At 44.3% G+C, this 24561-nt stretch overlaps 1 protein-coding gene across 1 annotated transcript in view; it reads right to left on the reverse strand.

Moving 5' to 3' along the window:
* The window catches only part of LOC108934151 (teneurin-2-like), a 272656-nt gene extending 249158 nt beyond the window's left edge, over positions 1–23498 (reverse strand). Inside the window, exon 1 of the mRNA XM_029250894.1 lies at positions 23132–23498. The gene's annotated coding sequence lies outside the window, so the exon portion shown is untranslated. The remainder of the gene's footprint in view (positions 1–23131) is intronic.
* Positions 23499–24561: the final 1063 nt, after the last annotated feature.

The raw sequence follows: 24561 nt of genomic DNA on the forward strand, positions 1-24561 counted from the left end.
AACATTACTTCCTACGGAAGGTGCAACTCCGAACGGGAAACGCAGCAAGTCCAGCTGGTCAAATCAGATCAACGAAATTCCACTCGGGCCGAGAGCCACTTTCGGGAGCGGCTGAGACCGTGGCCACTCAGACATGATACCGGTGTGCGCTGAGAGAGGAGTTATTCCAATGCCATTGTATTACCTACCTCATTTCACACCAATAAAGGATCCACAGGCTGAACAAAAACAAACCAGCCTTCGTTACACAGTGCTTTTCACTCACTCAGATTGCTAATGCTCACATTTGGAATAACGTGATTTCCAAACAATGGCTTCAGTACATTTCTGTGTTGGGGAAAAAAGAGCAACAATTTAAAGCAAACCAGATCTGAAAGAATGAAAATTAATAACCAATGTCCAATACATCAAAAGGCTCAGATGTAAAGAGGGATTTGCAGAAGAAAGATTGTGTTTTAAGCTTTCAGTTGCCTCCTTTTTCCAGGAACAGTTAAAAAAAAAAAACAGTACTTCACAAAAGTAACAACAACATCGATTTTTTTTTCTTTAAACTCTGAAGTCCGTCTATTACCCTGTTTTTATTTGAAACAAACATGGCACACACAAAGAACACATTCACAAGAAAATTGTAATAAACTCTTCGTACTGCAAAAACGAGGTTTGTACCACAGTTATACGCTACTGTTTCAATACAATACAAAGTTGTTTTTGTATTCAGAGATGAATTTTCATCCAGGGTTCACAAAGGCATTTTACTGTATTCTTTGATCCGAAGAGAACAGAGCGAACGACCGTTCTGGACGGCCTTGGAGAGGATGGAGAGTAAAATGACCCAGATGTCCAAAGGTTCACATTTCTGTCTGTTGATGATAATTCTGGTGCACGAGTTTTGTTATATTTAGAAGAAAAAGGTACACGTCCATTCCCTGTACACCACACCTTCATTTGGTATTTTCTTGAAACTTTTACAAGAAACTCTTTTCTGACAGATTCATACACACTTCACTGTATGTTTTCACTCATATAACATTAAGTACAAGTTAAATAATAGAGCGGTGTTTAGTCATCAAGCCGTAGTCTACCGTGCTGTTGTCTAAACAAATCAGTGCATTATCAACGCTCCGTCCTTCCAATCACTGCGAAAAGGTGAAGTCAACAGAGGCAAAGTGACGGAGAGAGAATTATAATTTACATAACGCCACTTATATGCATCACAGAGCACCCAGGAGCACAGGCAGAGCCCCAGTGTCGATTACGGTCTCAGAAAGCGGTCAAGATCTGTCATTCAGACCGTCATCCAAGTCATCCGAAAAAGAACAACATTCCTTACAACAACCCATTAGCGTCTTTGATTCTCCTCTGTCTCTCAACAAGCATTAGTCAGTCTATGTTAAATATTGATCACCGCAGATCTCGGTTGCAAATTGATTAGCATTTGTTGCAAATTAAATTCCTGAAACATTATCACTGTTCACTGACTGCAGCCTTCACTTGCTAATAACATGGTCAATATTCACATCCCGTGCTTCCTACATTTCTGTAGGTACAAATAAAAACAAATGTTTGACGAAACACACACCATTTGTCGATTCCACCCTAAATTAGGAAAATTGTACACATGAGCTGTACTTTGCCCCACTCACTGTACATTTACAATTTATTCATTTAGCTGACACTTTTCTCCAAAGCAACTTACAATGTTAAGCTACTTGCAATTTTTTCTTTTTTTTTTACCTGTTTATACAGCTGGGTCATTTTTACTAGGGTAATTTAGGGTAAGCGCCTTTCTCAAGGTGGGAATCGAACCTGTAACCTCAGGGTCCGAAGGCAGCAGCTCTGTCACCAGCGTGAATTACCAGTCAGAAGCTCTCCTTTACACCCACTCTGAACTGGTCCCACAATGACTCAGGAAATCAAGTGCCGAAATATTCAGAGCATCCATCTGATCAGAAGCGACTGTACTGGGAACAAAAACAACACTCTGTTCAATACACATGACCTCATTCTGTCATAATGTGCCAATAACTTCTTTAAAGAAGGCATCATACGTACCCCAATTAAATTTCTGCCACAAATCAATCAGCAGGGCCGTTCCCTAAAGAAATGTGACCTGGCTGAGGAAGTTGCGGGAACTCCACCTGCAGATCACCGGTTTACACAGTGTGACCAGTGTCTTGGGTCAAATCAGCCTTTATACAGCAACACACAAGGTAACAGGTGAAGACTACAAGAGCGTGAACCGTTAATATCCTACAGAGCTCATATACTGAACTGAATGACATGAAAATTCCACAAGTCCTTTTACATAAGAAGTACTTTTTAAATGAAGTCACATTTTTTTTTCCATGAAAAATGACATTTAGCAAAGTGTAATATATTAAACTTCGACCTAGCATGTGTGTATCTGTGATATGCGTGCGGGCTGTCACTCAGCTGCCGCTCATCAGTATGCCCACAGACAGGTAAAATTACTTCTCTATTACTGTACAGCACATTACCGCCCATGTAACAGCGAGGAATGACCGATACGGGAGTTTAGACAGCATCGTGTCAAGCAAGGCCTAATTTCAGAGAGCTAGAGGAGAAAACAAGTTTTTTTTTCTTTATTTAGCTGCACACTGGTAAATATCGTGCAAGGTTATTTGTTCCATAATTCATCCAATATTAAATGTGAAATATTGCTCGTAATCACAAATAAATTAAGACTAAAAAGCACAGCTGAAAAGGGTGAACTACCCTAAATCTAAATGCACTGACCAATCAAAACTCTGAGCCATTTCATCTACACTTGGAAAGAAGAGTGAAAGCAAAACAGCCCTAAAGACTCCTACGTCTCCGAATTGATGCAGAAGAGCTGGGATGAAATGCCAGCTCGTTTCCTGATGGAAGTGACCAAATAAATAAGCAAATGCCTGACTGGGGGAGAAAGGGAGGGGGAAAAAAAAAAAAAAACCCTTTCAGAACTATAATCAAACTTTTCACTGGTACTGCATATTTATTTTTAGACATCTAAATTTAAGGACGGAAACACAAATATGTTTAAGAATAAATAAAAGCACACCCACTGTATGTCAAAGATGAACGAAACGTAAAACATCACATGCTGTCGGGACTTTGCTTCCATCCCCCGGCCCCGCGGGCGGTGGGGAAGCCCCGAGAAGTCCCACGGATACAGCGCACCCATGTGTCACGCGCATATTCGACAGTTTCACAGCTACAGCGCGTGCAGGCCGGCGGACCATCTGGCTCTTAAAACTCGGCGTCGCAAACGGAGAAATTAAGTTTCGGGCTGCGCGCGGACCGAGGACGGCGCTTACCGCGCGTACGTCACAGAGAGGCAATTTTCGAGCGGAGACAAAGGCGAGAGACACAAATCAAAGGCACCGGGCCTGACGGTCAGTAAAAGACACAGACTAACACTTCGAGTACCAGGGTATGCTTTCGTACCGCATCCACGAGCAATGTGCTCCAATGAGCCGCACCAGTAAAACGCTCTGCATCTCGATGGGTAGAAAGTGACGTGCGGACAGGTGTGTAAGTCAAATCAAAGATGTTGCCTCCCTCTTGCAATATAAGCTCCCGGTCCAGCACGTGCGCTTCGAAACGAGAATTGCGACACTCCTTTCAGCTAGGGCTTCTTAGCAACCGTGAGCGAAGATGGTGCGATGCCCCTGAGGTTCAGCCATCTAGAACGTACGGAAAGCAGAATGACTCCGAGTACCTTTAAGACAAGAGTGTTTGTTCTGCAGGAGCTCAAAATAAAAAAAAAAAAAAACCCAGCATATTTTCCACATCTACTGGTCAAAAAGGTCTATGAATGTGTTTAGGGATTCCTCTCTCTCTCAGTCCCAACATAGCAGCATAGCATTAATGCCGGATGTCCTAAAACATCCGTTTGATGTTTCTGTGGTAACGCACGCTTAGGAATTTATAGAAAGAAAAGAGAAAAAAAAAAAAAAAAAAAAAAACAGTGCAAGAGTGTTCCGCACGAACAAACAAACCAACGGATGCACTTCAGAAGCACGTAAACAAGAGCTGTATAAATAGATATATAAATAAATAAATGGCCTTTTCCAAGGAGCCTATACCTGCGTAATGAGTTGAGATATTGTCTCGCAGGCCGCCACGCCTGAGCGGGCAGCCTTATTACTGCAGCTGATAAGGTGTCGGTTCCGCGCCGACACCTCCGGAGCCGAAACGCTTTGCTGCAGTTTTGTGACGCCCTGGGACGACGCGGCAGGAAAGAGCAGGCCACCACGGTACGCCGGGGCAGCCCCTGATGGCGGCACGCTGCCGGGATCCACATATAGTAAGAAGGAAGAGTTCAGCAGGGGGTGACGTGACGGGATGTAGGAGTCGGGGGGGGGGACCGAGGAGGATGAAGGGAAGGCAATGGGGTCAGAGGCACGGCCGCAACACAATTTCTCCAGACAGGTCGTCAGGACCTGCCACACGTTGGCTCATTTTGAATATCGCTAAGAAACATATAAGTATAACTTTTGCTGTGCTTGCTTTCATCTTCAACAATATTTCTGGCACAGCCCTCACTACACACAGCAAGTGGGGGATACGAAGAACAGCATTCCTCTTAAATGATGCACTAAAGTTTTATAAATAAACAGCTTTAAAAATTCGAAGGTTAAAAAAAAAAAGCTCACGACCTCTAAGGTAGTTATAGATGTGCGGTAGCGGTTTCTGTTTGTCATAGAAATGATTTGGAGTGTGGGTGTGAATTCAAAGAGCTGTGGGCAAGTGCTGAGTTTCACAGCACTGACAAAGGCTACAGCGTGGGTCACTTGGCTGAACGCGAGCCCTTGAAGGGAAAGACTATTCACGGTCACTTAGTGCCAGCATCCTACCGCAATCGCGGAGCGGAGCTGCCGGAAGCTACCTAGAGCAAATGCGGACAAAGCGCAAATAGCAGAAAGAGAGCGGCATACATGGAAGTGCACGGTTAACTGAGGTGTGCAAAGGAATGCTGTGTGTGAGTGTGTGTGTGTGTGTGTGGCAGAAGGGATGCAGCAGGGATTCATTAGAGACCCTGGACTCCGTGGGCTTCTGCGGAACGCTACCGGCTGAGCCGACACAATCAGCTATAAGATAAATCATTACTGCAGTCATATTATTAAATGTTAAATGTCCAACTGGGTTATTGTGAAATAATTACATTGATGCATGTGCAATTACATGATCCGCAGGCCCACATATCTATTATTGGAACACTTCAGACTACAACACATTTAAAGTCAACAACGCACGCTCAAAATAGGTGCTTCTAAGATGTTCAACGCAACGCAGTTGGGTCTCCAACTTCCGAACCGATTTAGCACCAAGAGTTGACTTGTTACTCAAAGTCTGATACAGTAATACCTCTCCCTACGTCGTTAATTGTTTCCAAAGGGCGAGATTTAAGTCAAAAAATGACGAAAATGGAAATAACCCCTAAAAAAATGATTTACACATCCTATAAACCCCTAACAGGCATTCCCCTTAAGTGTATACACTTCAATCAATGCCAAACTAAAGAAAAAGGGGGGGAAAAAATTTTTTTTAAAAATTTACGAGTGATGTCTACGTTGCTTTTCACCATTCTCATGACGTTTTATTATAGCCACTTTATCTTCCAATGATATAGCATGACGCTTACCACTAGCGCTGGGAACTATCTTCGTAGCCATGGGGGCAAATATTAAAGTCACAAATGCAACGAAAATGAGACACTGAATAGCTCAAACACAAAGAAGTTTGAATTGACTGGCGGCAAACAACAACGACGCCACGTGGCGGAACTCGACGTTATCGGCGCCGAACGGCAGGTAAATAAGACCATCTTTTTAAGCTTTTAACTGATTTTATAGATTACGATATGTTTTCTATATTTTAATGTTTATTTTTATTTGATTTTACACTTTTTAATTGTTTTAAGTGATTTTTAATTCTAACAATTTTTAATATTGTCGGTTGACCGACGTAAAGTCGCGTCAGCCGACTGAAGACGAATTCCATTTTTCCATAAATATATTTAACAAAAAACCGACGTAAAGTCGAAATCGACGCGACACAAAACGACGTGGTGCGAGGTATTACTGTGGTCGATTGTAAGGCAGAGTGGGCGAGGGGCTCGAAAGCAATACCACATGTAGCTAACGTGCATCAGCAAAAACCGCGCCACCGGACCAGGTGTCCATACTCGGGGAACCGTACGTCTGCAAGCGTACCTCTGTCCGTTGAGCAAATTAACCTCCGTTTACTCCGAGCTGTACTTTACTTTGCAGAAAAGCCTCTGTTAAAGGAATAAATGTAAATGTCAATAACCTGGACAGCTCCAGAGGGTGGAAGGCAACAGCACGTTTTTTTTTCTTAGCACATGAACTCCGGCTCATTAAGAAGACCGCAGAGACCAAAGAGAAGATAGCCCCTCATCCTGGTGGGCCAGGTCGGCTCACGAAGGGGCCTAGGCATTCCGAATCCCCAGGCAGGAGAATTTACGGCGCAACACGGCGCAAATAAGAAAGCCCAATAAAGAACTGCGGTGCCGAGCTAGAACGGGGCGTCGGTGTTCACCTGCAGCTCCTTGATCAATTCTTTTACCCCACGGCATATGAAATGCACCAATACCCCATACAAAACAAAACGCGAAAGCAGAACGGTAAGAAATTTAAAAGCCACTGCCAGCTGAACATTATTTATCCTGAAGCGCAGACAACTGTGCATCAACTTGAAGCCGGCGGTATTTAGACTGGAAGATGCAGAAGGCATAGGATCACGCAGAGATGTTCACCTTCGCTATCCTTCTGAAAAACGTCTGGCAGCGCTTACCGCGTTGCGATTACCGTTCGCGATTTCGGCCTCGGTACTTCTCAAAAAAGTTTGCGGCGGCGAAAAGTTCATTACTCGGAAGTTCTTAAGTCAGGGACCGACCGTACGCATAACCAGACTCCATCTCTGCTTCATGACATAACTTGGCGGAACAGACGCTTAAAATACGTTCGAAGACAAACCCAGAAACGTGAAAAGAACATTCGTTATGTAACCATAAAATTCATAGTGTAACTAAAATTGATAAATAATAGATGTGATGGTAAGAACAGTTTTTTGATAAAATTTCCAAGACTGCGAAAAATTTACATCGGAATAAATTAGGAAAGCAAAGTGCCCTCAATGCCCTTGGTTCGCAATGCTGCCACGTAACCCGAAGAAAAATTTAAAGCGTACATGGCGCTGCACGGAAAAGCTGCCATAACCCTTCATCTCTTCGCTCTCGCTACGCTTTCAAACAAAAAGGAAAATAAAAATTTAGAGCTGAAAGAGTAAACAGGAGGATGGACTGCGGGAAAAGAACAAAAACCTTACAGGTGATGGTCTTTCAAATGACTGCCAGGGCATCACGGTGCAGCGGGAGACAGGAGCCACAGACGGACCCCCGAGGGGAACTTCTGAATGGCCTGCATGAATTATTAATACAAATCAGACATCCTGTAGCCGGCTGGAGTACCGACAATTCGGAGCTCGGATGGTCCCCGCATGGCATGTATTTGTAGGATCCGCTGTCACCCGGATTTGAGAGCGAGCTGTAATTAGGGGTGATGGAAACGCCAAGTTCGGGCTTCAAGAAAGTCGTGGGAACTGTGGGAAACACGGAGGTTTGTTTGTCATCCGCCGAAGCCTGGCTGCCAGCAGTGTCCCCCGGCACAGCTGCCCACTCCGGAATGGCATCGGAGGACGAGGCGTCCTGACCTCGCTCCGCACTTGAGATGTTTCGTGAGATTTGTGCTGTCCTTCCTCTCATTTTTAAAGTTATTCCCTTATTACTATTATTATTCCGCTTTCTCAGTCCACGTCCTCCTTCACTTTTCCAAGCCCGCCATTCTAGGGAGGCAACTAAAGCTTGTTACGCATTACATTACGCTCATCCCTCAGCAGACACAAATCACTCCACAAAATACCTTCATTAAGCAGAATACCTATTAGCACTCACTTCAGTGGGGAAAACCATAATGCATTACTAAAACTTAAAAAAGCTCCCATTTTCACCCAGATTTTCACCAAAAAAAAAAAAAAAAGCCGCCAAATTAAACAGCAGGAATAACTGCAGGTTTTATTCAACTGTCTATACTTTCATTTCACCACTGGCCAGTTACCACCTACGTAAGACATCCCATTGAGATAAAAGATGAGGACGACTAGAGAGGAGCACAATGACAGCATTCTACCGCGTACACGCTGGCGCGGCGGCATCGACCGGCTCTCGCCCGTTCACGCTCGGTTCGTATTCCTCCGCGCGAGATGCTTCCTGCTGACTTTCGACGAGCCGGCCCCATCGTTTTCCTGCCAAACCGCAGCGTTTTGTGCCGAGAAGAAAAGCGGCTCCAAATTAGCACCGCGCACTCATCCGTCATCAACAACTTGTCAAAGTCAGGGGTCCGGAGGTTGCGCTGGAAACGACGCGTGAAGCAGGGACCACCCTGGATGAGATGCCAGCCCATTGCAGGGCGATCGCTCCCACGTACACACAGTACGAGCAATTTACGGTCACCAGTTCGACCGAAACACACGTCTTTGGACTGTGGGAGAAAACCAAGGCACCTGTAGGAAACGCACGCAAACACAGAGAGACCGTACTACACGCTATGCAAATCATGCCTCCCAACGCTGTCCGCTATTTCAAAACTGATACTCGAATGTCCACTTTTTAAAGTGTAGCAGTATATTTTGCAAAATGGAGAGGCTAAAAAAAAAAAAAAAAAAACAGTACTGTAAGAACTGATTTGTTACAATGTGACACCTGAAATTCAAATATCTTTCAAGCTTCTGTTTTCATTAATATGAAAGTTGCTGAATTAAGTATGGGCTTTAGGGTTAAACTGCAAAGCATGGCGTCATTATGTATATTTTACACCTCCTGTTGCAAGGCGCACTGCTGAAAATGGTTTTTGGCCTTTAATGCAGTCTCGGGAGAAATGAAAGAGAGAGCAGAATTTGTCGTCCCGCAGGATTATGCCTAATGCCCTCAGTACAAAGCTTAATGCTCTTGTCGTCCAGACCCAGAGGCTAAACAATAAACCCAGTGCTGGAGCTACAGGCTAAAAATACTTTTTGGTTGCTGTGTGTACTTGTTGTTTAGCAAGCGGACTGCACCCTACGAGTCCCTACTGTCTGGATGACACTGATAATAACAGTCATGCATTTAAATCTGGCAGATTCCCTCTGCTCCCTTGTCCCCTATAAATTTTCACTGCAGCTCCAGAATCCAAGATAATCCCTCCCTTAATTATTCTACATTCTCTCCTGAAGTATATATATATATATATATATATATATATATATATATATATATAAAAAATAGAATTAGATGACAAAGTTTTGCTCTGAAACGTGTTTTCTTAATTTGGAGGTTGGATTTTACTATTCAAGTCACACAGAAGACGACAGAGTAATCAGTACCTTTTTCCCCCAAAGATATCGATAAATTTAAGAACATTATCTATAATTAGCAAGTGTACATTGAGGGTGTCCGTACATAAGCGCTCGATAAACTTGTGTTTGTGTTTAATAATTTCTCATAACAATTTGTTTAATAATGATATAAGCCTATATACCAATACTTGTGTTGTCTACACTGGTCTATACCAGGTATGTGACAAATTGACAGTACTCAAAAATCACGTCACCGCATCCAAATCTGTTCTTCTGTTGATGTAATGCACTAATTTTATTGTTTTCTGAGATGTATGGGGCAGCTGGTTGTGTCCTGCTTAGAGCTGCTGCCTTCGGACCCAGCGGTCACAGGTTTAAATCCCACCTCCAGCTGCAGTACCTCCGAGCAAAGCATTTTCCCTATATTGCACCAGTATAATTTCCCAGTTTCTTATATGGGTAAATAATGGTAAATAGCTTAATATTGTAAGTCGCTTTGGAGAAAAGCATCAGCTAAATGAATAAATGTAAATGTACCGTAGAGATGGGCATGTCCGTTCCCCCACCCCCACATAAAATAATGGGAAAGGAGCTCCCTGGATTACAGGCTGCTTTCAGGAACAAATCGGATCTGTATAACGGGAGAAACCTGCATGTATATATAATAAATTTAAAAAAAAAATAAATAAATAAATAAATACATGCTTAACACTGGCACGGACCAGCACTAGACATACTGTGGTCTTCCTATAGATGACATTCTCTTCTGTCCCTTTCAAACGTAACACCGTGTTTATACAGCACATCATGGGATACATTTGACACCGGAACATGCCCTCGCACACAGATGTTGATTACTTTCCTCTAATCTGTCTGACAGCTGTAAATGTTACATTTGTATTATCAGGAAATAATTACGGCAGCATGGCGGAACAACAGATAGTGTTGCTATTCCTCCAAGAACCCCACAGCCCAAAAACAAGTGTTTCAGTTTTGTTTCATGTGTTGCTCTCAGAGGGTGGCTGTGTGTGGCTACTGTGATGGACTTGCATCCCGTCCAGGGTATACCATACCCATTGCAGTGTCCCGTGCTTCTGACGCACGCTCTCGACCTATTCTGCATTTCGTAAATTTGTCCAAGAAGACTTGCTGTACACAGGGGGCACGGCAGGTTCAGCCGGGGCATGCCGTGTGGCGGGTCTCGGGTTCGAGCCCTGCGGCGGACTGGCGTCCCATCTAGGGTGCGTCCCCTCCCCTTTCGGTCCTTGTGCCCTGTGTTGCCGGGTTAGGCTCCGGCGCTCCACGACCCCGTTCAGGACAAGCAGTTGGAGACATCGGAAGGTTGGGACTCGGTGTACAATTTTGTAGTCCTACTAGAGCAATTCATGGAAAACGCCTTGAATAAGGGTACTAGAGCAGGGGTGGATTTCAAACCAAGGACTTCCAGATTACAAGGCAATGCCTTTAAACAAGACAGTTCCTCTTGACCAGATGGGTGAAGAAGAGTGAAAGTGTGGAAGAAGCTGGATTAAGAGTCTGAACTGGATTAAGAGTCTGCTGGAGGTTGACTAATACACAACTCTAGGTGGCCAATATGCATACAATCAATACAAGGGACTCATGTCTACATAGCAGATGTAAAACCGATACTTGGTTTAATCCTTGCTCTGCTCCTCAGCACACACAAGCTCGATGCATCCCCCCCGTTCAAGGGCAACTAGTTATATCTGTAGGACGTGCCTAATGAATTTCAGTCCCACTTTAATAAATACCCACAAACTCGAGCCTGAATGCTGGCATTCGTCTACATTTCACCAGCTGCAGTGAGGATTCCTGCAAGTACGAGCAAACTTCTTCCACTGAGCGTAAAGCAAAAAATCATACATTTCCATTCGCAGTTTGTCTCTTTTTAGGTTCAGAGCCAAATTAGGGATGAACTCAAGACTGCTTCCTTTAGTAGTCTGGTTTCAGCGTCTCCTCCAGTACACAGCCACCGCACCATTCTAGGAAGACACACAAACACATCCTAAACACATCAACTGCACATAAACAGTACAATGAAAGCTAAATATTTGATAAACTGCCAGAGATACATTTTACATTTACATATTTAGCAGTTGCTAAAAAGCAACTCAGTGGTTTAAAAAAATATATATATATTGCCACACAGGCCAAAGAGAGACCCATAAAAAATTGAGCCATAAATAAGAAAACCCACGAAAAACAAGTCATTTTGTTTTTTTGTGTGTACTGAACTGTTACTATGGGGGTGCGGTGGCGCAGTGGGTTGGACCTGGTCCTGCTCTCCAGTGGGTGTGGGGTTCGAGTCCCGCTTGGGGTGCCTTGTGATGGACTGGTGTCCCGTCCTGGGTGTGTCCCCTCCCCCTCCGGCCTTACACCCTGTGCTGCTGGGTTAGGCTCTGGCTCACCGCAACCCTGTTTAGGACAAACAGCTTGTGTGTGTGTGTGTGTGTGTGTGTGAGAAAACTGTTACTACTGTATTTATGCTGTGTTCGCTTGAACTGGTTCAATTTGGAATACGGGAAATGGTAATATAAAACCATTCAAACCGGACGAGGCTCTCAGTAACGTAGAATATCAAACACACGTATGATCAGCACAGACAAAAAGAGAAAAGAGAAGAAGATAAAGGAACACTTGTCAGACCATATGGCACTCCACCACTGCTCAAGAGTCCGCTCCCCTCGCTCCTCGGATGACTGAGAAATTTATCGATTCGGCCAGGTTTTGACAGCAGCATGCGTGTAACAACTCAGTTGTGGTATCCAGGCACCAGACATCCTGCGCTTTCTCCCGATGATCCCATACAAACGCTGCTATGACAACAGACCAACGAAGACAGAGAGTCTTCTTTCGAACATCACCGCTAATTTGTTTTATTTGCAGCCCCATGCTGCATATTTGTCGTGCCAAATTTCAAAGTGTACTTCAGAAGGTCTGCTTCTATGAAGTCGACAAACTGATTCAACTGACTGGGCGATTCTGATGAGAAACAAGAGCGCAGAAAACAGCCCCTCTCATTCTGGGCCACAGATCAATATCTTGCATATTTAGCCGAAGAACCGCGCTGGCAAGGTACCGTGAAAACTGCGGAGAAAAGTTTTTCATGTAAAATGCATTCCCACGGGAGTCCCAGACATAATCAATCCTTTCTTAGCTCACGGAGTCATACGTGGCCAGATTCTCTCTTTAAAGATCTGACATTTGAGCAAAACCATCTGTCCCCACAGACCGTTTTCGAACCAGTATGAGCTGAAGACACTCCTCTCCGTTTTAACAAAACCGCAGAAACTCTGCAGCACCGGAGATGCCCGCTCTTCATTTCTAGTCCCCCTTCATTAACGTCTTGTCCGGTGCAGGACTACGGCAGGTTGGAGCTCATTCCAGAAGCATGCGGCCAAAGGTAGGGTACACCTTGGACAGGAGAGCAATGTAGCATAAAACAGCAGTGACTCACACTCACTCACACACACACACACACACACACACACACATCAATGGCTATTTAGAGTCATGGATTCACCTGAAACAAGCCTTTGGATGGTGGGAAGAGATAGGAGAAACCAGAAGAAACCCACAGAAACATAACGAGGACACGCAAACTCTACGTAGACCGAGATGGACTCGAAACCACACGGAAAGCCACAGCCCAGGGTAAGGTACCAAAACTTCGTGCTACGCGCCCGTGCCGCTCAGTCTTAATTTCATTATCGCTAATTTCTTTTCCCTCTTTCCTCAAGGGCCGGTTGCGAAAAACTTGACGGAAAACAGTAAACGTATTTTCTTCGAAACCGAACAATAACTTTTGCATGCAAATAGTGAGAAGCCAAGAGAGCGGATCACAGTCCCGGCTGGCGATTCTACCCGTACTCTATATCACCTACTGGACAGGGTCTATGAGGCATCTCAAAAACAACCAGGAAATATGCTCAGATGGATGATACTTAGCACAACACTTCACACATGTGGAAAGATTCATAACAAAGCAATATCGATGTGTAATAAATAACTATATAAGGTATTTCAGCAAGACCAGAGGAAATGTACGAGACGGCATGAGAGAAAATGATTTTTCAGGATGTTAATCTAGCAAGTGTGTGTGAGAGTGAAATATTATGTTACTGTTTCAGTCACTTTTATATTACGTTTTCACAAGGTATTTTAATACCGCTCTTTATTATGAGCCCTTCATATTTGGGACGGATGGAGAGGAGAGAAATGAAAAAGCGTTTTCCTGAGGGAACATTTAGAAGATCGAAAATTGAAACCTTTTGACAATATAACATAGCTCGCAGTACCGGATCGATAAGAGACTATGTAAGGAAACAAGAGGAGGCATCAGATCTATAAGGACAGTTCAGACAGCGAAGCCAGTGGAAGAACTGTGAGGAGTTCACAAGAGAAAGGCAGCCTCACTAAAATGCTTGAAGGGAACCTACCGGAAGCACTTGGGCTCCCTAAGCCGATGACCACATCTGCCTACAATCATCTTCGGTCTCGAGAAGATGAGCGATGAGAAGACATTCCTACACGTGCCCAGAATGCCATGTCAGAGAGCAAGCGCAGTCTACAAGCGAGTGAGAAACACTGCATTTGCCTTCTACATCCACGATGACGACGGAAGCTACCACCCCTGCGACGTTCCGCACCCGTGAAGCTCGGGGAGAGAAAAACAGAAGGAAACCCCTCCGACTCTCGTAGACTTCTGAGCGTAACGGGAAAGAAACCGAGAGGTTCCGAGGCACAACGTCCTTCTGGCGAAATTCGGTCAAGTCGCGAGGCAAAGCACGTGCGAGTTGGAGAAGTCGCCCCACCGTCGGGTGGGCTGGGGGGTTACGGCGGGCTGGCTCCGAAGTCGGAAGGTCTCCGCACCATGAAATCCGAACGAACCGACAACTACAGCTAATGCTTTACGGACAATAACCGCGAGCGGGTGAAAGAGGATGCGCTGTGATTTACCAGAGCAACAGATGAGTTTTTGCAGTCTGAAAGAAAGAGGTTTTTGGCACTTATTGTTGTACTAAGAAGAGTAAAGCACATCAAATAACAACTAATAGAGCAGCATTTCTAACTGATACTGAGGGATGGTGTTTGGTGGGCAGCAGCAGCATAATGTTTACCATACAAAGGTTCAAATCCCATCTCCTGCTGTAGGACCCCTGAGGAATATACACTGAATTGCTTGAGTTGTGAAAAATTTTTTTAAAAAATTAAATTCTCCAAGCTGTATAAATAATTATAGTTAGCCTCTTCTTTAGAAAAGTGTCAGATAAATGCACGAATCAAATACTATAGAGCACATTTTAATGAAATATAATATTTGGTCATAAAACTGAATCCAAATTTTTTCCCCTCTAATGTCAAAGGCGAATTTCTGCAATATACAAATATGTCCGCTGTGCACGGCTACTTATTTAACAGCGCGAGATGGATTTGCGACAATACTTCCCTGTAGATACCAAACGTAGCGCAGCACTTCGACGCAAATTCTGCGTACGAGTTAATTTAAGACAAAATGTCTTAACTACCGTGCGGGTCAGCTATTCATCACAGTATACATTTAACGAAGTCAAAATGACTCGGTAGCCTTTGACAGCTCACTGATTACTAACTGCAGGCGAGGAAAGAAAGTCAAGCTGATGAAATTAATTCAAAAGAAGCCTTGACTACTGAAGAAAGACTTGCCAAAGAATGCTAGGGACACGTTCGCCGAACGCACCGGATGAGCGCCATCAACAATTTTACAGCACCGTGGTCTCCGGAAATGCAAATGCGAAGACTCGAGGCTGTATTTCCGGCTTTGCCTCCGACAAGTTTACCCCCTTCCTCGCGCCAATCAAGCAGTGCGCAAATCCCATCTTACTCAGTTTCTACTGAGAAATAAATGGCGCTAATCCCCCCCGGCTCCCACCCCCACCCCTTTACCACACTGACTCCACCATGAAAGCTGCTCGGTGTCAACTGCGTGCGGTTAAGAGGACAGCAGAGCTGCATGACCCTGACAGAGGGGAAAGTCCACACTGGAAAGCGTGCCCGTGCGCGCCCACACACACACACACACACACACACACACACACACACACTGGAGAAGACAACCCATCCAACAGTGCTTAATTACACACCTGACATCCTCACAATCAAGCTTGCGCGAAATTAGAAGCGAGCTGATAATGTGATGAGCCAATCAAGCAGGGAGAGCCGCGGCGCAGCATCAGCGGCGCACCTGGCCCTTCCCCTTGGAGAGCCGACGAACTTTCTGCACGTCTCGAAGGGTCAGCTTTTCACGCGAAGGACGAGATCCACATCTCCGGCGCGGCTCCGGTTAATAAAGGTCTCCTGAAACCCAGATACTTGCGGAAAATGTAATGCGCTTACCGCTATGTGGAAACGCTACATTAAACGTGCCCTTGCGCACACACGCTGTCTGAAACCGCTCGTGGTGAACCGGAGCCTAACCCGGCAACACGGGGCGCAAGGCCAAAGCGGGGAGGGGACACACCCAGTACGGGATGCCGGTCCGTCGCAAGGCGCCCCAAGCGGGACTCGAACCCCAGGCCCACCAGAGAGCAGTATATACAGGACACAGAGGCACCCTTTTTTTGAAAGCTTAGCTAGTATAATGACTGGAATTGAAAGGCCCAGTGATGCAAAAAAAGGACAGAGCAGAATGTGACACTGAGCACATTCCTTTGAAATGAAAGGGGGCAGCAAATGGGACACTGGATACTTACTGAACAGTGTTGAGAGCTCAAACACCAGCTAAGCATCTCTCAACACGTTGGGATTGCTGAGTCTGTAGCGATGGCATACATGTATTTTGTGCCGAGTCACTTAAAAAAAAGTTGTGATTTCCAATTAATGAGTTAAATTCAACACACTGTGTTTTCTTCTAGACAACTGGTAGCGTAGTGGTTACAGCTGCTGCCTTCGGACCCAAAGGTTGCATGTTTGAATCTCAACTCTAGCTACGGTGCACTAGAGCAAGGTACTTACCCTGAATTGCTCCAGTAAAAATTACCCAGCTGTAGGAAGGATTGTTGGTAGATTAACATTCTAAGTCTCTCTGGAGAAAAGTGTCAATCAATGTAGATAAGGTAGTTGAGCAAGATGAGTACATGACCGCAACCCTCACAGCATTTACAGCCAAAGTGAAACTTTCATCTCGTTTCCTCACCCTGTCCTCCATCCTATTCGGGGAGTAAAGAAGTTCTGAAAAGAAGGGACGGAGAAACGGGAGAAATTCTTACGGGCAAACGGCCTAGAGCAACACTTCTGAAAGGGTCTGTTCTGCTTTTCTATGTTTTATGTAACAACTTTGCTAAAAGCGGCACAAAAACCAGTTTCAAAAGCTTTTACATAATTGCACGCTGTCCAGTCGGAGGAGAGACTCGATGAGAGCTACATGCTGCGGTTTTACCGCGACTGCGGCGGTAGCTGGACTCCCCCCGAATGCTACTGTGTGAAAGTAGTTCATGTCGCTTAATCGTATTTCAAGGTAAATGTCTCCCTCTTGACTTCTGGAAGAAGATCAGACCATTTTGAAGGATGAAAATATATGTGCATATAAAACACCTGTCATGGTGGGTAGCTAATTATTTTGGGATCAATCCTTGGAGCTACCCCCATCCTCCAATTTAACTACTTGACGCAAATGGGTGCTTTTTAAGCACGCACGATCATGAATAATGTAATTGACCGTCCTAGCCCGTGCCATCTCAGTCGCATCCGAGCGTGCACGTTTTGTCATTTGCATTCAGCTCAAGCGGGAAAGAAGGCAATAACAGGTGTAAGGTATCAAAGAATAAAGAGCGTTTACTGCCAAAAAGTAACGCTATGAAATTATTGGTATGAACACAAACACGTTTACTCGGTGAGACCGAACGGGTTTCCGATGCGTTTTTTTATATCCTTGGTTTTGTTTTTTTTTCTCCCTCCCAGTGAAGTCGTACATCGTAAAATGTTCCCAACAGAGATGGATCACATCACGCTAGCATGCGGCGTCGGCTCAATTAATCATCAGATCTGCCACCCGCTCCGGCACGATAGCTGGGGAACTCCTTGGCAAGACGAGGCCTGCTCGACACACCGCTGCACGAAGAGAACGGTGAGGACGGCGTCGCGGCGTCGCTCTCGACCTTGTGGAATGAAGGTCATCGCTGTTGAAAACATCCGTTTCCAACGTAAAATAACGTTCACGCTCAACTTTAACAACTTCGTTAAATATTTTTAAAATTAAAAAAAAAAAAAAAAAATCACTGCAGCAAATGCATCAAACTACAAACAAAATCTTTCGCCTTACTTGTAATAGCCTTTAGTATTATTGTGTACTCATACACCAAGAACCAAACATATAGGATATTGTGAAATAACTGACAGATTCACACGTGAAAAGTTTCAGCTTCATCTTCATTTAAACTCCAACGGTTCTAATTACAGGTGCAAGGTATACTAAAAATTAGAGGATTTATGGTGTTGAAAAGCATAACAGGGTGGCACACGGGGGGCAACAAGTAACACCGACGACTTCGAGCTCTAAGCTGTGGGCTCACGCTTGAGTTTGAATCTGGCTCCGTCCGTGTGCGTTTATATGTTCCTTCTGCGCTCGTGTGGGTTTCCACCTACAGTCCAAAGACATTTCAGGTGATCTGGTAACTCCCAGTGTGACTGGCCTGACATCCAGTGAAATGCTAGAGAATGTACTGAAAGGGTACAATACCCCAAAGAAAAATGTTGTCATAATTCACATCATTGATTTTTACACACATTAAGCCATTTTCCAGCAAAAATTAAAGCTTTGCCCAAAGCTCTTGATTACATCATCGCAAATCGGGTCAAAATGTGCAAATTTGTATACAGTGCACAAAATGTGGTTCATCTGAGATATTTCAGTCCTTTCAATGCGTGTCGTCGTATGCTTTTATCTCAACAAAGCTTGAGAGAGTTGTCCCAAATATTAAAATACTGGACAATTCAAATTGCAGATCAGTAATATAGTGTTTTTTTGACTTCATTGCTTCTTACTGCATAGTTAAAAACACATGATACCGCATCCTCATGCATTAAAAAAACACCCTAGATTCATGGTGAAAAGCTTGTAGGCAAAAGACACAATTGATGTACTGCACCCTTGAAATGTGAAGAAACCGGTTTTGAGATAAATTAGATGAGGACAGCAATTAGATCAGCATGTGACCTTCTCATACAATGGTACCGACACTTAGTGCAGAGTGGATACGGCGCTTATTTATTCTTGACAGGAATACAAAATTTAATTCTACTATGTGGCTCATTTAATTTCCTAATCATTGCAAAATGGCATTTAATAGTGACTGATGGCATTTATAATAATTTAACCCAGATATATTTATACTAGTTACGGCATGTTTCTTTTTCATTTTCCACTTTTATTAATTCTTTTTGCAACTTATTATGCGAAAATTACTGAAGGACAACAAGCAGCATTAACCCTGGACTCTGCCGTCTTTAAATGAACTGACATCTCTTTACTCAATTATTTCTATATATGGGAGGTGCCCGTTTCATATGACAATTACACATTTTATATACAAATAGTGCAGGATTAATCAACAGTGGCCCTCGAGACACACTACTTTAGCTCACAACTGCTTTATTAAAGTAATTATTTGAGTAGCATGTCAACACACCTTGGTTTTCGGGTGGAAATCAGGCACTAATTAACACTTATTCTCTAAACTGTCCTGCAACACAAAGCCTGCTGGTTTAAAGAACGAGGTTTATCCACCTCTGACACAGTTAATTCACAGAAGTAAATGAGGGTAGTACTTTGCTTCGGGGGGTGACAGCGCTGCCACTAAGAGTATTTAAAGCTGAAGTAATCTCTTCCTCTTTGATTTATAAAGTGAGGTCAATTTGATAATTAACCATTAATTAGGAGAACCTCCGTGACAGTTCTCCATTAAGAACGTCGGGTGTTTATCTCTCACTTTTGGGCTATTGCATGCTTGGAAAAATGTTTTTCTTTCTTCCTTTTTACGTAGCTCGAATTACAGGTTTGTCACAAACAACTTAATAGTTGACAAAGGCCCATTTGATCGCCAGCTTGTTAACTCGGTTAAGTTCGAACGTTGTTTTCTACCTTCACACCTACGAAAAGGAGTTGTAGGTGTAGCCACCCTGCAAGCAGCACCTAACAAGATGAATATCGCAAAGGTGAAAAACGGTCATCGATCCCTTGATGGTGATGATGTTACGAGGAGTGGCGGAAAAAGACCGACGTAATCACTCCCTCCACGTCGGAGCTCTGCCTTCTGCAAACTCCCACTGTCGGCTGGCAAACGATGTAAATCAGACCCGGAACGTGACCGTCGGGTGCCTTTGAAGTCGTACCACCGAATAACGTATAACCGACAGAGACAATAGCACTACTAGTCATTCTGACCATAATCAAGAATAGAAATATCACTGTAGCCCTATACGGCCTCATGTATTTAAAAAGAATTCTAACATACAGACATGTCTAAGGTCAGAACACGTAACATGTTACATATACATAACTTGACACCAGGAGCCAGCAGAAATACATGGCATGACAGACCCTTGCAATAACAGGGCTGCCTTTTGGTGCATTTGTGAAATTATATAAACCATATCCCTTAATCCCCTAATCTGCTGAACCTTGAAGTTCCCCCCTGCATCTGGCACACTGGGGGACAAAAGACCAGCGACGGTTAGCCTGTCCATAGCTGCTTGTTCTGGTAAACATGGATTTGTCATTACATTAAAAAATCTTGTGGGTCAATAGCATGCCAAAAAGTCATAAATGACAAATATCTGTGCACAGCTAGAACAGAGAGGAGAGAGGGAGGAGTGGAGGGGAAAAAAAAAAAATCAGTTCAACCAGTATAAGCAGATTTTTTTTTTTCCCACACAACAAAATCTGCCACTACTTAATACACCATATATGATGAATTAATTACTAATTACCACACATGTATTTTCTGTTGTTTTTTTCATAAATAATATGATCCAAATGTGAAGCAGCCAATATCATAGTGAGGGGAATTATTTCCCAACACCTGCCTGCAAGGTCAGAGTGATGTGATCTGCTTAGATCATGGCTACATTAACAGCGTGGCCGTTTTTAAAAAAAATTGCTTACGTCTTACTACTTTGAAGGAAATGTATTTAAACAATGTAACTACTCTGTGGCAGGGTACTATGCCTCATCTACTCAACTGACAGGCACATCAGGGGAGAAACAAAAATAAATGAGGCCATTATACTGGCAAGGAAATTCTGTTTGAAAGTGGTGTCCTGAGAGCAAGGAAGAAGAAATTTAGTAGTTTCCTGATCTATAATTGACATTAATATGTAACAACTCTGAGTTCTGTTGAGACCCAGCAGGACTTTTCCTTCCTTGAATCTGTGAATGCCTACGGTGACAGGCCAGTTTCTCTTCTTTAGTCGACGGAGTGTTGATTTGGGTTTTTTTTCCCCCCCCATTTTATTATGGCCTACTGTATATAAGTAACTATAATTATAATTCCACAGTTTGAAATTAACGCAATTTTTACTTCTGAAATGTCTGTATATTTATATATATATATATAGCTTTTATTTTATAAGCACATCCATGCTATTTCACAAAGTTAAAGGGCTAGAAAGTTTAAAAAAAAAATACACAGCAAAACATCTTTCTTGTTATTTCAGTTTATCCAGATAGAGTTTTCTTACAACTTAGTGCTAAAGTGTCAGACAGCCAATGTTTTAAGGGCTCAATTTAGTACAAGACTGCACAGTATTAGGGAGGAACATAAAAACTCGGTCCTCTTCCAGAAAGTCACAGTCATCTGTACACACGTAGTGGTTAGCGTGACTACCTTTGGACCCAAAGGTCACAGGTTTGATCCCCACCTCCAGCTGTAGTACCATGGCAAGGTACCAACCCTAAAACTGATGTAGTAGAACTTCTGCAGCTGAATACATTGGTAAATAATTATAAACAACTGAACACTAAGTTTCTTTTTGGAGAAAAGCATCAGCTAAATGAAATAATGTCAATGTGTTGTACCAATGGTATTTGCTAAAAGGTAGAAGGTTGGTGCTACGGTTTGGGCTCTTGCCTTGTACCCTGATGGCTGCTTGTTTGAATCCCACTCCTGTTGTGGTACCTTCAGTCAAGCTACTTATCCTGAACAGAAATAGTAAAAGCACCCTGCTTGAGTGTGAAAAGTGATGAGCGTAAAGTTGACGCAAACTGCAAGTTGCCTTTAACAGCGATGTCAACTAAATAACTGTTAAAAATGTTAAGTTACACACAAGAACTGATGTTGCACTTCCAGTAACAATTTTTATTTGCTTCATGTTTTTCTCCAAAGCAACTTATCTACCTTTTTCATTTTTTTTTTCTTACAGGAGCAATTCAAGGTAAGTACCTTGCTGTAAGGTACTACAGCTGGAGGTGGGAATCAAACCTGCGACCGTTGGGTACAAAAGATGGGTGGCGTGCTGGCACAGTGAGTAGTGCTGCTGTCTCACAGTGCTTGGGTGGTGTGAGAGAACATGGGTTCAATCCCTACTCAGTCTGTGTGGAGTTTGCATGTTCTCTCTGTGTCTGTGTGGGTTTCCCCTGGGTGCTCTGGTTTCCTCCCACACTCCAAAGACATTCTGTTTAGGTTCCCCATAGTGTGTGAGTGACAGAGAGAGAGAGTGTGTTCCACTGATGTATGGATGAGTGACCCTAAATGTATCTAGCAGTGTAAGTCACATTGGTGAATAAGGTGTGTGGGCTGATAACGCTACATAGTATCCATTATAAGTCGCTTTGGGCAAAAGCGTCTGCTAAGTGAATGAATGTAAAAGCAGCAGCACCAATCACTACGCTTCTTACTCACTGCCCTTAGGCATACTATGGAAAGACACCGTGTGAGGACCTAAGGTCTGAATGTCCTGCTCAGCGGGCTCCTGACGGCCCGTCCACGGTTCTCCGACCAGTACTGACCCGTGACCGCACAAACGCTGCCGCCACTCTCACATGACACGTAACACACGTCGCTCGCAAGAAGAATTCAAAGTCGAACTTTTTTTTTTTTTTTTTTTTTTTGCGCGGGACACCACGCGACCACGATCGGTGGCGTCAATTACACCGCGCTAAGTGGCGGCGCGCGCCACGGAGCGGGACTGCGGCGAGCGAGCGAGCGAGCGCGCGCGCGCGCGCCCCCCCGCCCTAGCGCGGCGACTGCAGTCAACCGAACGCAGACGAAAGCATCCCGCGCCAGGAGGCAAGGCTCGCGCGACGCAGGCCGCGCAGTCACGCGCCACACGAGTCGTCCGTGGAAGCGCTCTGCGTGCGAGGGTTCCTCTCCAAACGTTCGTGCGGGGCCATTAGACGGGGAAGCATCTCGATGATATGGCATGCCATTCCATTCGATTCGACGTTCTTCTCGCAGAGTGCTGTGCCTGCCTGTGTGCGTGCGTGCGTGTTTGCTCGGTCAGTGAGGGACGCTGCAGAATGCGCGAACGTCCGTTACCGCGAGCGGTTCTCGCGCACAGCGGAATGCAGCAGCAGCAGCAGCAGCGCGCGCCCAGCCGTCCGGCGGGAACGTGAGCGACCTGCTGCTACGCGGCGCTGTGCGTGGCGCTTCTCCGCTTGACACGCAGGCAAAGAAGCCGACAGTGTAACACACGACCACACGCGACGCGCTGCTCTTACCTGTTCCGAAGATATTTTTCTCCCTCCTCTTTGTATTATCCTTTCGCCGCGGAAACTTTTCCTTCCATGGAAATTTTTGACTGGTTTTGACTATTTGTTCTATTGACTAGAACACAGTGTTTGACTTTTTAAGCTGCGCAAAAGACAAAATGTGAATAAATAGTAATTAAACGGGGAAAAAAAAATGTGTTAAACGTTAAATGAAACTTAGGTCGGACGACTCGGTTCTCTCGCGTCCTCTCACTTGAACGACATCGCGTGGAAATCAAATCCCGCCGCTCGGCTGCAGTCTCTTTTCTTTTTTTTTTTCCCCCCTCCGTCCCCTAAACTCAGCTCGGGCTGGGAAGCGGTCCGCACGAGAGCTCCGCGCGCGATCCACGGGCGAGCACCGCGCGCCGCCGGAACGAGGCAGATTGGACGCTACCATTCGCGCGAGGGAGAGGCGGGTGTCCGCGCCGCTCTTCAAGGGCAGGAGCGCGTTTCGCGTTTCCTCGCAAATCCGATTCATAAAACATCATCATCGGAAATGTTAGAATGATATCCTTGACTGCGTGCGAGTGGTTTCTGATCGAGCAAATACCCACACATGCAGATGTACAATTCTCTGTGTATGTATGTTGCATGTTGACAAGTATCAATAATTATTTAAGATGAAAGGAATTAAAATGACTTGATACAAAGTAAGTTAAGAGGGATCAAATCAGTCATGATTTATTTAAGAAAAAAAAAATGTTGGTCAAAGGTATGCGGTATGGATGGTCAAAAATGCTGTCGGATCGCTAGATGTTGTCAGCTATTGAGAAACCAAAAATATGATCAATCAATGGTACTCAGAGGAATTATTTCCAAAAAAACTTTGGGGGGGGGGTCTCTCTGTCTTATTAAAACCCACATTTATATTTAACCAATAATTTTATCTAATAATTTTTTTTGACACTAAACTATATTGAATTATGTACTATTTGTGTAGGTGGGTAATTTTTCTGCAGCAGTTTAGAAGTACTTTGAACAAGGGTATTAGAGCAGGGGTTAGGATCTAAATCTCAGTCCTTCAAGTCCAAAATCAGCCGCTGTAACACCTACTTCGTCGCCTGGTGCCCCCACCCCACATAAACTGATCAGCAGTCATTTCACTTGTGGATTCTGACCAGTCAGCGCCAGCACTGCGGATAACATGTAGTGTCTTACCAAGCAAAGGAAACCATTGCGAGATCCATCATTTACATTTATGTATTTAGCCAACACACACACTTGCTGAAGCCACTTGTCCTAAGCACGGTTGCAGCGAGCCAGAGCCTAACCCGACAACACAGGGCGTAGGGCTGGAGAGGGAGGGGACACACCCAGGACAGGATGCCAGTCAGTCACAAGGAACCACAAGCAGGATTTGAGCCCCGCACCCATCAGAGAGCAGGACCTGTCCAACCCGC

Source organism: Scleropages formosus, chromosome 4 (genome assembly GCF_900964775.1).
Source record: "Scleropages formosus chromosome 4, fSclFor1.1, whole genome shotgun sequence".
Lineage (NCBI taxonomy): Eukaryota > Metazoa > Chordata > Actinopteri > Osteoglossiformes > Osteoglossidae > Scleropages > Scleropages formosus.